Source organism: Schistocerca gregaria, chromosome 4, assembly GCF_023897955.1.
Source record: "Schistocerca gregaria isolate iqSchGreg1 chromosome 4, iqSchGreg1.2, whole genome shotgun sequence".
Classification (NCBI taxonomy): domain Eukaryota; kingdom Metazoa; phylum Arthropoda; class Insecta; order Orthoptera; family Acrididae; genus Schistocerca; species Schistocerca gregaria.
The window spans coordinates 732623424-732635465 of NC_064923.1; positions in this window are offsets into that span (position 1 = coordinate 732623424).

A 12042-nucleotide genomic window follows, 5' to 3' on the forward strand; every position below is an offset into this window, starting at 1 on the left:
GATGACCTCACACTTTTCATTATTTAGGATCAACTGCAATTTTCGCACCATTCAGATATCTTTTCTAAATCGTTTTGCAAATTTGGTTTCATCTTCTGATGAGTTTACTAGATGATGCACATCTGAAAACAACCTAAGGTGGCTGCTCACATTGTCTCCTAAATCATTCATGTAATAAAGAACAGCAGAGGGCCTATAACACTAACTTGGGGAACACCAAAAATCACTTCTGTTTTACTCGTTGGCTTTCCAATAATTTCCACGAACTGTGACCTCTCTGACAGGAAATCACGAATCCAGTCACATAACTGAGGCCATATTCCATAAGCTCGCAATTTCGCTACAATCTACTTGTGTGGTATAGTATGAAAAGCCTTTGAGAAATCCAGAAATACGGAATAAATTTGAAATCCCTTGCAGTAGCACTCAACACTTGGTTTGTGCAAATAGCTAGTCGTGTTTCACAAGAACGATGCTTTCTAAATATGTACTGACAGTGTGTCAACAGACCATTCTCTTCAAGGTCATTCATAATATCTGAACACAATATATGTTCCAAAATCCTGCTGCATGTCGACGTTAATGATAGGATAACAATTGTAAGAAACCATCTAAAAAGCCATGGCTTACTAAAGAGATAAAACTATCCTGTAAACAGAAGAGGGAAATGTATCTTAAAGCTAGAAGGAGTAATGATACAGAAACATCAAACATTATAAAAACTACTGACTGTATTAAGGAAAGTTATTAAAAAGTCCAGAAGTATGTGCATTATGTCTGAGACTAGCACCACTCATTATGAAATTAATACAATTAGTAACATTGATAAAAGGGAAACAGGCAATCGAAAGCACAGGAAGACTATTTCTATGAAACTCAACAAAAAGTTTGTTAACAGAAAGTCAGAAATAGAAAATATTTTTAATATTCGGTTTTTTAATGTTGTGAAGAAAATATGATCCAACTATTCATAATAAAATGTAATGCTATATATGGAGAGGCAATACCCATGCAATTTGGTAAAATTGAGAGTCCACCCATCTCTCCAAATGAAATTAGGAAAATCATAAATTTAGCCAAAAGTAAAAGTTCACATGAAATTGATGGCATTTTTAACAAAATACTAAAAGCTTGAAACTTCCAGGCAGATTAAAACTGTGTGCCAGACCTAGACTCGATCTCGGGACCTTTGCCTTTTGCGGGCAAGTGATCTAACAACTGAGCTACTCAAGCACAACTCACGACCCGTCCTCACAGGTTTACTTCCGCCAGTACCTCTTCTCCTACCTTCCAAACTTTACAGAATGTCTCCAGTGAACCTTGCAGGACTAGCACTTCCGACAGAAACGATGTTGCGGAGACATGGCTTAACCACAGCCTGGGGGATGTTTCCAGAATGATATTTTCACTCTGCAGCGGTGTGTGCGCTGATATGAAACATCCAGGCAGATTATAACTGTGTGATAGACTGAGGCTCGAACTCGGAATCTTTGCCATTCGTGGACAAGTGCTCTAACAACTGAGCTACCAAAGCACAACTCACACACCGTCGTCACAGCTTGACTTCCGCAAGTACCTCGTCTCCTACCTTCCAAACCTTACAGAAGCTCTCCTGCGTATCTTGCAGGACTAGCACTCCTGAAAGAAAGGATATTGTGGAGACATGGCTTAGCCAAAACCTGGGGGATGTTTCCAGAATGAGATTTTCACTCTGCGGCAGAGTATGCCCTGATATGACACTCTCTGTCAGATTAAAACGGTGTGCTGAACAGAGGCTCGAACTCAGGACCTTTGCATTTCGCGGGCAAGTGCTCTAACAACTGAGCAACCCAAGGACAACTCACGCCCCATCCTCACAGCTTTACTTCCGCCAATACGTCGTCTCCTACCTCCCAAACTTTACAGAAGCTCTCCCGTGAACCTTGCAGGACTAGCACTCCTTAAAGAAAGGTTATTGCGGAGACATGGGTTAGCCATAGCCGGGGAATGTTTCCAGAATGAGATTTTCACTCTGCAGCAGTGTTGCGCTGATATGGAACTTCCTAGCAGATTAAAACTGTGTGCCAGAGCGAGACTCGAACTCAGGACCTTTGCCTTTTGTGGGCTAGTGCTCTAACAACTGAGCTACCCAAGCACGTCTCACGCCCCGTCCTTACACCTCTACTTCCACCCACACCTCGTCTCCTACCTTCCAAACCCTACAGAAGCTCTCCTGCAAACCTTGCAGGACTAGCACTCCTGAAAGAAAGGATTTTGTGGAGAAATGGCTTAGCCACAGCCTGGCGGATGTTTCCAGAATGAGATTTTCACTCTGCAGGCAAGTTTGTAAGGTAGGAGACGAGGTAGTGGCGGAAGATGAACATGACCGAAATGACAAGTGCTAGTGAGCTCACACAGAGCTCTAACTTTGATGATACATTGATGACAATAAATGAAACTACATCACGTATCTCCGCAACCAACATTCTGCTCGCACAGGAAAACATGGGAAGCGAAGATAACATTATTTTTGATGATACATTACCGTCACCTATCGTACGAAATCCATATGTCAATTTACAAAGTACAGTTGTTAACAACCAAACTAGCAGCCAAAATAGCGCACTTGCCGCGATACTTCAAAAACTTGATAGCTTGAGCACAGAAATAAAAAATACAAACACCAATTTGCGAATGGACATAAATACAAAATTTGACAGTTGGTCGCAAAACCTTACCATAGTCACAAAAGACGTAAACCACATAAAACAAGAGCAAAAACAAGTTTTAAGAGATTTTCAGGATACAGTCACTCAGCAGATCAATGATCTGACAAAGAATTTTCGCGAGGAGATGAATGTAAAATTTAAAGACATGGAAAAACAGATAAAACAAGATGTACCGTCCAAAGTAAACAATAACATTACAGGTATAAAACAGAAATTAGACACTTTTAACGAGCAGAATGATACAGTAGAGCAGGCAGTAAAAGCGATGAAAGACACACACACTAACCTGGAAGCTACACAAACACATTTAACTTTGACAGTGAAGAACATATCTACTGTAGTAAACAAACTGCACAAGGATTGCGAAAATATACCAGCAGCAATAGATGAACTCACTTTAATACCAGCATCACTTGAAATCCTAAAAGGAAAGAGACAAAATTAATAAAAATTTATCTGAGGTAATTTCACAAGCTGAAGCAGGTGCTTTAGACAAAACCAGTACCGCAGTTGAAAAGGTTATACAACAAAGGGAAAATGACATTACCGCCAAAATGAACACCAGTCTACAGAGCACAGGATATGCAATTACTTCAGTGAAACTGATACAGAGACACCAGTTGTACACATAAGCGAAGTGCCAGCCACAGCAAACCAAAGTAATGTATGCACACACATCACTGCAAACCCTACAAAAATGGCTCTGAGCACTATGGGACTTAACATCTGTGGTCATCAGTCCCCAAGAACTTAGAACTACTTAAACATAACTAACCTAAGGACATCACACACATCCATGCCCATGGCAGGATTCGAACCTGCGACTGTAGCGGTTTCAGACTGAAGCGCCTAAAACCGCACGGCCACAACGGCCGGCCGCAAACCCTACAAACAGTGCCAATAGTAATGACAGACCACAAAGTGTAAGTTTACATGGCATAACACCAGAATCAGTACCTAGACGAAGTGTAAATAATTAGGACAGATCTGTAAACACAGCACAAACATTTGTGCACAAAGGTCTATTAAGACACCATCAATTTCCAACATTTACAAGTGAAGGTAAGAAGATGAACCCTGTTGTGTTTATTAGTGCTTTTCGACATGTGTTTCCTAGAAATTGGACGCAAGCACATAATATCAGGTTTGTTGTTGCATGCATGCAAATCGATGTACTTTTGTGGGCGACCGAGGTAGCTATCAATCGACCTAATATATGAAGACAAAGTAGTAACAAATAGGGCGTCAGACAGCCAAACACCACAACAACGTAACTTGAATGGTCAATACAAAAAGCCAGATATGAACACAGAGTAAAGCTGGTGCGTGTAACCACTTATACATTAACCATGGTAATGGATGTGGGAATGGAAATGGTAGGAACAAGAGACATAAACAAAACTTTTCATATAACAGGAACGATTACCATCCATAAGCTAATTTCAATCCATCCTCTCAAAATTATGCACTGTGTGTAAATGAAAACAGTCAGCCGCATTGGTGGCCAGCGCATGGCAACAACAACATACAACATGCAGTACCGCAGCCAACCTTTGCGCAGCAAAATCACAATACGGCAACATTTCACAACAGCCATATGAACACACAAGAAAGCATGTTGCGAACTGGAAATGATACACACTGGAGAAACAGTCTCACAGTACAACTGACAGAAGTTGTCCTGTGTACCGAATTAGCTCAGACTACACTGCAGAAAACCTGAATCAGTCGTAATTGAGCCCCATACTATAGACATTATAAGCGATGGGAGCAAACCGGATTTGCAAACATGTTTCATACGATTGGATGAACAGGGAGACATAAATGACGATCTATATCAACATGAACTAAAATCGGTGAAAAATATACTGGAAGAACAAGTGCAAGCAGAATTCAGATTGAAAATTCTTAGTATAGACACACAGTTGCTGCCTGATACAGAGTCCATGACTAATTTAATGTCTTAAGCATTTTTCACTGAATTAAGAAGACGGAATAAATTTCCTATTCTTCCAGTGCAAAACTGCAAAGTACAAACCGCTACAGGCGGCAAAATCAAATTAGTAAAACATTAAGTTCTTCTCACAGTGAACATTGAACAATTCTCTGTGCAGTGTAATTTTTTTATAGAAGAGGCAAACTTATAGTCAGCTGCTTGATAGATATGGACACATTTAGAACCTACAAAATCCAAATACACTCCTGGAAATTGAAATAAGAACACCGTGAATTCATTGTCCCAGGAAGGGGAAACTTTATTGACACATACCAGGGGGCAGATACATCACATGATCACACTGACAGAACCACAGGCACATAGACACAGGCAACAGAGCATGCGCAATGTCGGCACTAGTACAGTGTATATCCACCTTTCGCAGCAATGCAGGCTGCTATTCTCCCATGGAGACGATCGTAGAGATGCTGGATGTAGTCCTGTGGAACGGCTTGCCATGCCATTTCCACCTGGCGCCTCAGTTGGACCAGCGTTCGTGCTGGACGTGCAGACCGCGTGAGACGACGCTTCATCCAGTCCCAAACATGCTCAATGGGGGACAGATCCGGAGATCTTGCTGGCCAGGGTAGTTGACTTACACCTTCTAGAGCACGTTGGGTGGCACGGGATACAGGCGGACGTGCATTGTCCTGTTGGAACAGCAAGTTCTCTTGCCGGTCTAGGAATGGTAGAACGATGTGTTCGATGACGGTTTGGGTGTACCGTGCACTATTCTACATCTACATCTACATCTACATCTACATGACTACTCTGCAATTCACATTTAAGTGCTTGGCAGAGGGTTCATCGAACCACAATCATACTATCTCTCTACTATTCCACTCCCGAACAGCGAGCGGGAAAAACGAACACCTAAACCTTTCTGTTCGAGCTCTGATTTCTCTTATTTTATTTTGATGATCATTCCTTCCTATGTAGGTTGGGCTCAACAAAATATTTTCGCATTCGGAAGAGAGAGTTGGTGACTGAAATTTCGTAAAAAGGTCTCGCCGCGACGAAAAACGTCTATGCTGTAATGACTTCCATCCCAACTCGTGTATCATATCTGCCACACTCCCTCCCCTATAACGCGATAATACAAAACGAGCTGCCCTTTTTTGCACCCTTTTGATGTCCTCCGTCAATCCCACCTGGTAAGGATCCCACACCGCGTAGCAATATTCTAACAGAGGACGAACGAGTGTAGTGTAAGCTGTCTCTTTAGTGGACTTGTTGCATCTTCTAAGTGTCCTGCCAGTGAAACGCAACCTTTGGCTCGCCTTCCCCACAATATTCTCTATGTGGTCTTTCCAACTGAAGTTGTTCGTGATTTTAACACCCAGGTACTTAGTTGAATTGACAACCTTGAGAATTGTACTATTTATCGAGTAATCGAATTCCAACGGATTTCTTTTGGAACTTATGTGGATCATCTCACACTTTTAGTTATTTAGCGTCAACTGCCACCTGACACACCATACAGCAATCTTTTCTAAATCGCTTCACAGCTGATACTGGTCTTCGGATGACCTTACTAGACGGTAAATTACAGCATCATCTGCGAACAACCTAAGAGAACTGCTCAGATTGTCACCCAGGTCATTTATATAGATCAGGAACAGTAGAGATCCCAGGACGCTTCCCTGGGGAACACCTGATATCACTTCAGTTTTACTCGATGATTTGCCGTCTATTACTACGAACTGCGACCTTCCTGACAGGAAATCACGAATCCAGTCGCACAACTGAAACGATACCCCATAGCTCCGCAGCTTGATTAGAAGTCACTTGTGAGGAACGGTGTCAAAAGCTTTCCGGAAATCTAGAAATACGGAATCAACTTGAGATCCCCTGTCAATAGCGGCCATTACTTCGTGCGAATAAAGAGCTAGCTGCGTTGCACAAGAGCGATGTTCTCTGAAGCCATGCTGATTACGTGTCAATAGATCGTTCCCTTCGAGGTGATTCATAATGTTTGAATACAGTATATGCTCCAAAACCCTACTGCAAACCGACGTCAATGATATAGGTCTGTAGTTAAATGGATTACTCCTACTACCCTTCTTGAACACTGGTGCGACCTGCGCAATTTTCCAATCTGTAGGTACAGATCTATCGGTGAGCGAGCGGTTGTATATGAATGCTAAGTAGGGAGCTATAGTATCAGCGTAATCTGAAAGGAACCTAATCGGTATACAATCTGGACCTGAAGACTTGCCCGTATCAAGCCATTTGAGTTGCTTCGCAACCCCTAAGGTTTCTACTTCTAAGAAACTCATGCTAGCAGATGTTCGTGTTTCAAATTCTGGAATATTCCATTCGTCTTCCTTGGTGAAGGAATTTCGGAAAACTGCGTTCAATAACTCCGCTTTAGCGGCACAGTCGTCGATAACAGTACCATCGGCAATGCGCAGCGAAGGTATTGACTGTGTCTTGCCGCTTGTGTACTTTACATACGACCAGAATTTCTTCGGATTTTCTACCAAATTTCGAGACAATGTTTCGTTGTGGAACCTATTAAAGGCATCTCGCATCGAAGTACGTGCCAAATTTCGCGCTTCTGTAAATTTTAGCCCATCTTCGGGATTTCGCGTTCTTCTGAACTTCGCATGCTTTTTCCGTTGCCTCTGCAACAGGGTTCGGACCTTTTTTGTGTTCCACGGGGGATCCGTTCCATCTCTTACCAATTTATGAGGTATGAATACCTCAATTGCTGTTGCTACTATATCTTTGAATTTGAGCCACATCTCGCCTACATTCGCGTAGTCAGTTCGGAAGGAATGGAAATTGTCTTTTAGGAAGGCTTCTAGTGGCACTTTATCCGCTTTTTTAAATAAAATTATTTTGTGTTTGTTTCTGATGGATTTGGAAGAAATGGTATTGAGCCTAGCTACAATGACCTTGTGATCACTAATCCCTGTATCAGTCATGATGCTCTCTATCAGCTCTGGATTGTTTGTGGCCAAGAGGTCAAGTGTGTTTTCGCAACCATTTACAATTCGCGTGGGTTCGTGGACTAACTGCTCGAAATAATTTTCGGAGAATGCATTTAGGACAATCTCGGAAGACGTTTTCTGCCTACCACCGGTTTTGAACAAGTATTTTTGCCAACATATCGAGGGTAGGTTGAAGTCCCCACCAACTATAACCGTATGAGTGGGGTATTTATTTGTTACGAGACTCAAACTTTCTCTGAACTGTTCCGCAACTGTATCATCGGAGTCTGGGGGTCGGTAGAAGGAGCCAATTATTAACTTAATTCGGCTGTTTAGTATAACCTCCACCGACACCAATTCGCACGGAGTATCTACTTCGACTTCACTACAAGATAAACCACTACTGACAGACACAAACACTCCACCACCAATTCTGCCTAATCTATCTTTCCTGAACACCGTCTGAGACTTCGTAAAAAATTCTGCAGAACTTATTTCAGGCTTCAACCAGCTTTCTGTACCTATGACAATATCAGCTTCTGTGCTTTCTATTAGCGCTTGAAGCTCAGGGACTTTTCCAGCGCAACTACAACAATTTACAACTATAATTCCGACTGTTCCTTGATCCAAGCACGTCCTGTAATTGCCAAGCACCCTTTGACATTGCAGCCCATCCCGCACTTTCCCGAGGCCTTCTAACCTAAAAAACCGCCCAGTCCACGCCACACAGCCTCCGCTACCCGTGTAGCCGCCAGCTGAGTGTAGTGAACTCCTGACCTATTCAGCGAAACCCGAAACCCCTCGACGATCACCAGAGGTGTACGGCCAGTGTAGGAGATCACTCCCCACACCATGATGCCGGGTGTTGGCCCTGTGTGTCTCGGTCGTATGCAGTCCTGATTGTGGCGCTCACCTGCACGGCGCCAAACACGCAAACGACCATTATTGGCACCAAGGCAGAAGCGACTCTCATCGCTGAAGACGACACGTCTCCATTCGTCTCTCCATTCACGCCTGTCGCGATAACACTGGAGGCGGGCTGCACGATGTTGGGGAGTGAGCGGAAGACGGCCTAACGGTGTGCGGGACCGTAGCCCAGCTTCATGGAGACGGTTCCGAATGGTCCTCGCCGATACCCCAGGAGCAACAGTGTCCCTAATTTGCTGGGAAGTGGCGGTGCGGTCCCCTACGGCACTGTGTAGGATCCTACGGTCTTGGCGTGCATACGTGCGTCGCTGCAGTTCGGTCCCAGGTCGACGGGTACGTGCACCTTCCGCCGACCACTGGCGACAACATCGATGTGCTGTGGAGACCTCACGCCCCACGTGTTGAGCAATTCGGCGGTACGTCCACCCGGCCTCCCGCATGCCCACTATACGCCCTCGCTCAAAGTCCGTCAACTGCACATACGGTTCACGTCCACGCTGTCGCGGCATGCTACCAGTGTTGACTGCTATGGAGCTCCGTATGCCACGGCAAACTGGCTGACACTGACGGCGGCGGTGCACAAATGCTGCGTAGCTAGCGCCATTCGACGGCCAACACCGCGGTTCCTGGTGTGTCCGCTGTGCCGTGCGTGTGATCATTGCTTGTACAGCCCTCTCGCAGTGTCCGGAGCAAGTATGGTGGGTCTGACACACCGGTGTCAATGTGTTCTTTTTTCCATTTCCAGGAGTGTAGATATAAGAAATGGTAAGTGCCATTTCTTTGTGAAGGACCATAGATTCAGCCTGATTACCACACCAGAGAGGTATGACAAAGTAAACTGAGAACCCCATGTCACTGTACAGTATTCATGTCCCACCGTGTATTTGTTGAACAAATGTGATATAGAACACGAGAACGACACTGAAGTTGACCAGGAATTAGAACAAAAATTGAACAAATCAAATATTCTAGATGCTACACAACGACAACAGCTTTTTGACTTACTTTTTAAATATGCAAGTGTTTTTAATAAGAATCCAGGAGTAATCAAATATTATGAACGTAAATGTAATGTCCATCCTCACGAAACATTTTGTATTATGTCTTACCCCATACCATGGGCAAAGCATGAAGCAGTTTAGCAGGAAATCAATACAATTGTCGAATGGGGTATCACACAGCCACCATTTTCACCATATTGCAGCCCAATAGTACCAGTTAGCAAACCTGATGGATCAGTACGACTAGTTTTAGATGCTAGAGGCATAAACAAAATCCTAGTACCAGTAAGAACAAAACCAGATAATTTCGATGAACAATTACCAGAATTTCATAACACCAAATATTTCAGCACCCTCGGCCTTAAAAAATCCTACTGGCAAATGAAGTTACATGAGGAGAGCAGAAAATATACAGCATTTGTCTGCAATGGCAGGACTTATGAATTTGAAGTTCTACCATTTGGCGTAAATATTAGCACAGGAGTATTTATATCAGCTTTGGACAAGGTCTTAGGATCACAATTGCTCAGTAAAGTTACCATTTATGTTAACGATATGTTAATAGCCACATCAACTTTGGCAGGATGCATCAGTATAATAGAAAAGGTATTTCAGAGATTTACAAAGTATGGAGTAACAGCAAATCTACAGAAGTCTAACTTTGCCAAGGAACAAGTGAAATTTTTAGGAGATATCATATCAGAACAGGGTATATTACCAGACACAATGAAATTAAATGCCATACATAATAGCCCACCGCCAAAGATCAGAAAACAATTGAAAGTATATCTAGGACTAACTTCCTTTTTCTGAAAATTTATACCACAGCAGCTTATGAATAGCGATGCCCTACTTAAACTGTTGAGAAAGAATAAGCCTTGGTTATGGGATGAGAGATGCCAGGAGGACTTTACCAAAATTAAAAATGCATTAATATCAGAAAACATTTTGGGTCATCCTGACATTTCCAAAGACGTTTGTTTAAGCAGGAATGCCTTGTCTCAGGGCTGGGGACATGTTTGTTCCAGATACAACAAGAAGAAGAAAAAACCATACCCAAATTCATTAGCTTTGCCAGTAGAACTTTATCAGAGGCGGAAAGATCATATTCTGTATCAGAACTGGAAAGTTTAGCGGTTTAAGAAATATGAGTATTTTCTTTGCAGTAAAAACACTAAAGTCTATTGTGATCACAAATCATTATCTTTTCTCTTAACATGTATACTGTTACACTGAAGACTAAATGGTATCAGTTATACAAAGGTGTTTTGTTCAAGAGGAAGCATAAAAATTCTAACCATTGTTGTGTATGCCTTCCAGAGGAATATATCGACAAATTTATCAAACACACACACATGAAGTAGGGGGACACTATGGAGTAACAAAATGTACAGACAAGATTTCCAAAGTGTATTACTTTCCTAATTTACAACGACATTTTTTCACAAATATTAAAAAAAGTATGCTGTTTGCCAAAGAACAAAACCATCCAATATGTCGAAGTTTACAGAACTACACCCCATACTAACCAAAGCTCCACTGGAAACGGTGTCTCTCGATATGGCAAGGCCATATCCTTGAGCAAAAGGTGGTGTCAAATACATAATAGCTCTTTATGATATTTTCACAAAATACATCAAATTTTATACCATCAAAACCACTACAGCCAGTATCTTCATAAGGAGAATCGAAGAGGATTATTTACAAAGAGTAGGGAAACCCAAAGTCATATTAACAGACAATGCAGCCTATTTCATAGGAAGAAAATGGAATCAATTCATGAACACACAGGGCATTAAACACATCTTGGTAAGTTTTTTCCACCCAGAGACAAATCCCGTGGAGAGGGTGTTTAAAGAATTCCATAGATTTATAAGGATTTATGCTTATAATAAACATTCACTATGGACGGAATACATGACTCCATTTATGCAAATAGTAAACAATCTCCCCCATTCTTCCACAGGTTTCACTCCTAATGAACTTATGTTTAACACAATGCAAACTGATGAATGGGAATCCCCCATACCAAAATTACCTACTATAGAGTTAACTTTACAGGATAAAATCAAACAAGCAATAATATTACTGGAGAATAGTGCAGAATACAGGAAGTGAATATACAACAAAAAGTTAAAACGAGTTACACATTTTTTTGAAGGGTAATGAGTCCTCTTGAGAACACATCCCAAATCGACAAGATTGGTAAGTTGCACAAAAAATGGCAATTGCTCTACTCAGGGCCATGTATTATTGAAAAATACCTTATCCTGGAACATATAGGTTGGTATATGAAAAAACGAGGAGAGACAAAGGTTTCCACCCTCACAAAGACGAAAAGCTTTTCATGAGTAGTGAGACAAGCAAAAAAAATTTTTATGGGTATTTTTGAATGAAATATGTATAGACTTAAGTAATTGCCTTGATTTGTAAGCAAAGAAAAACATTTGACTGGAAAGAAGTGTAAAAACACA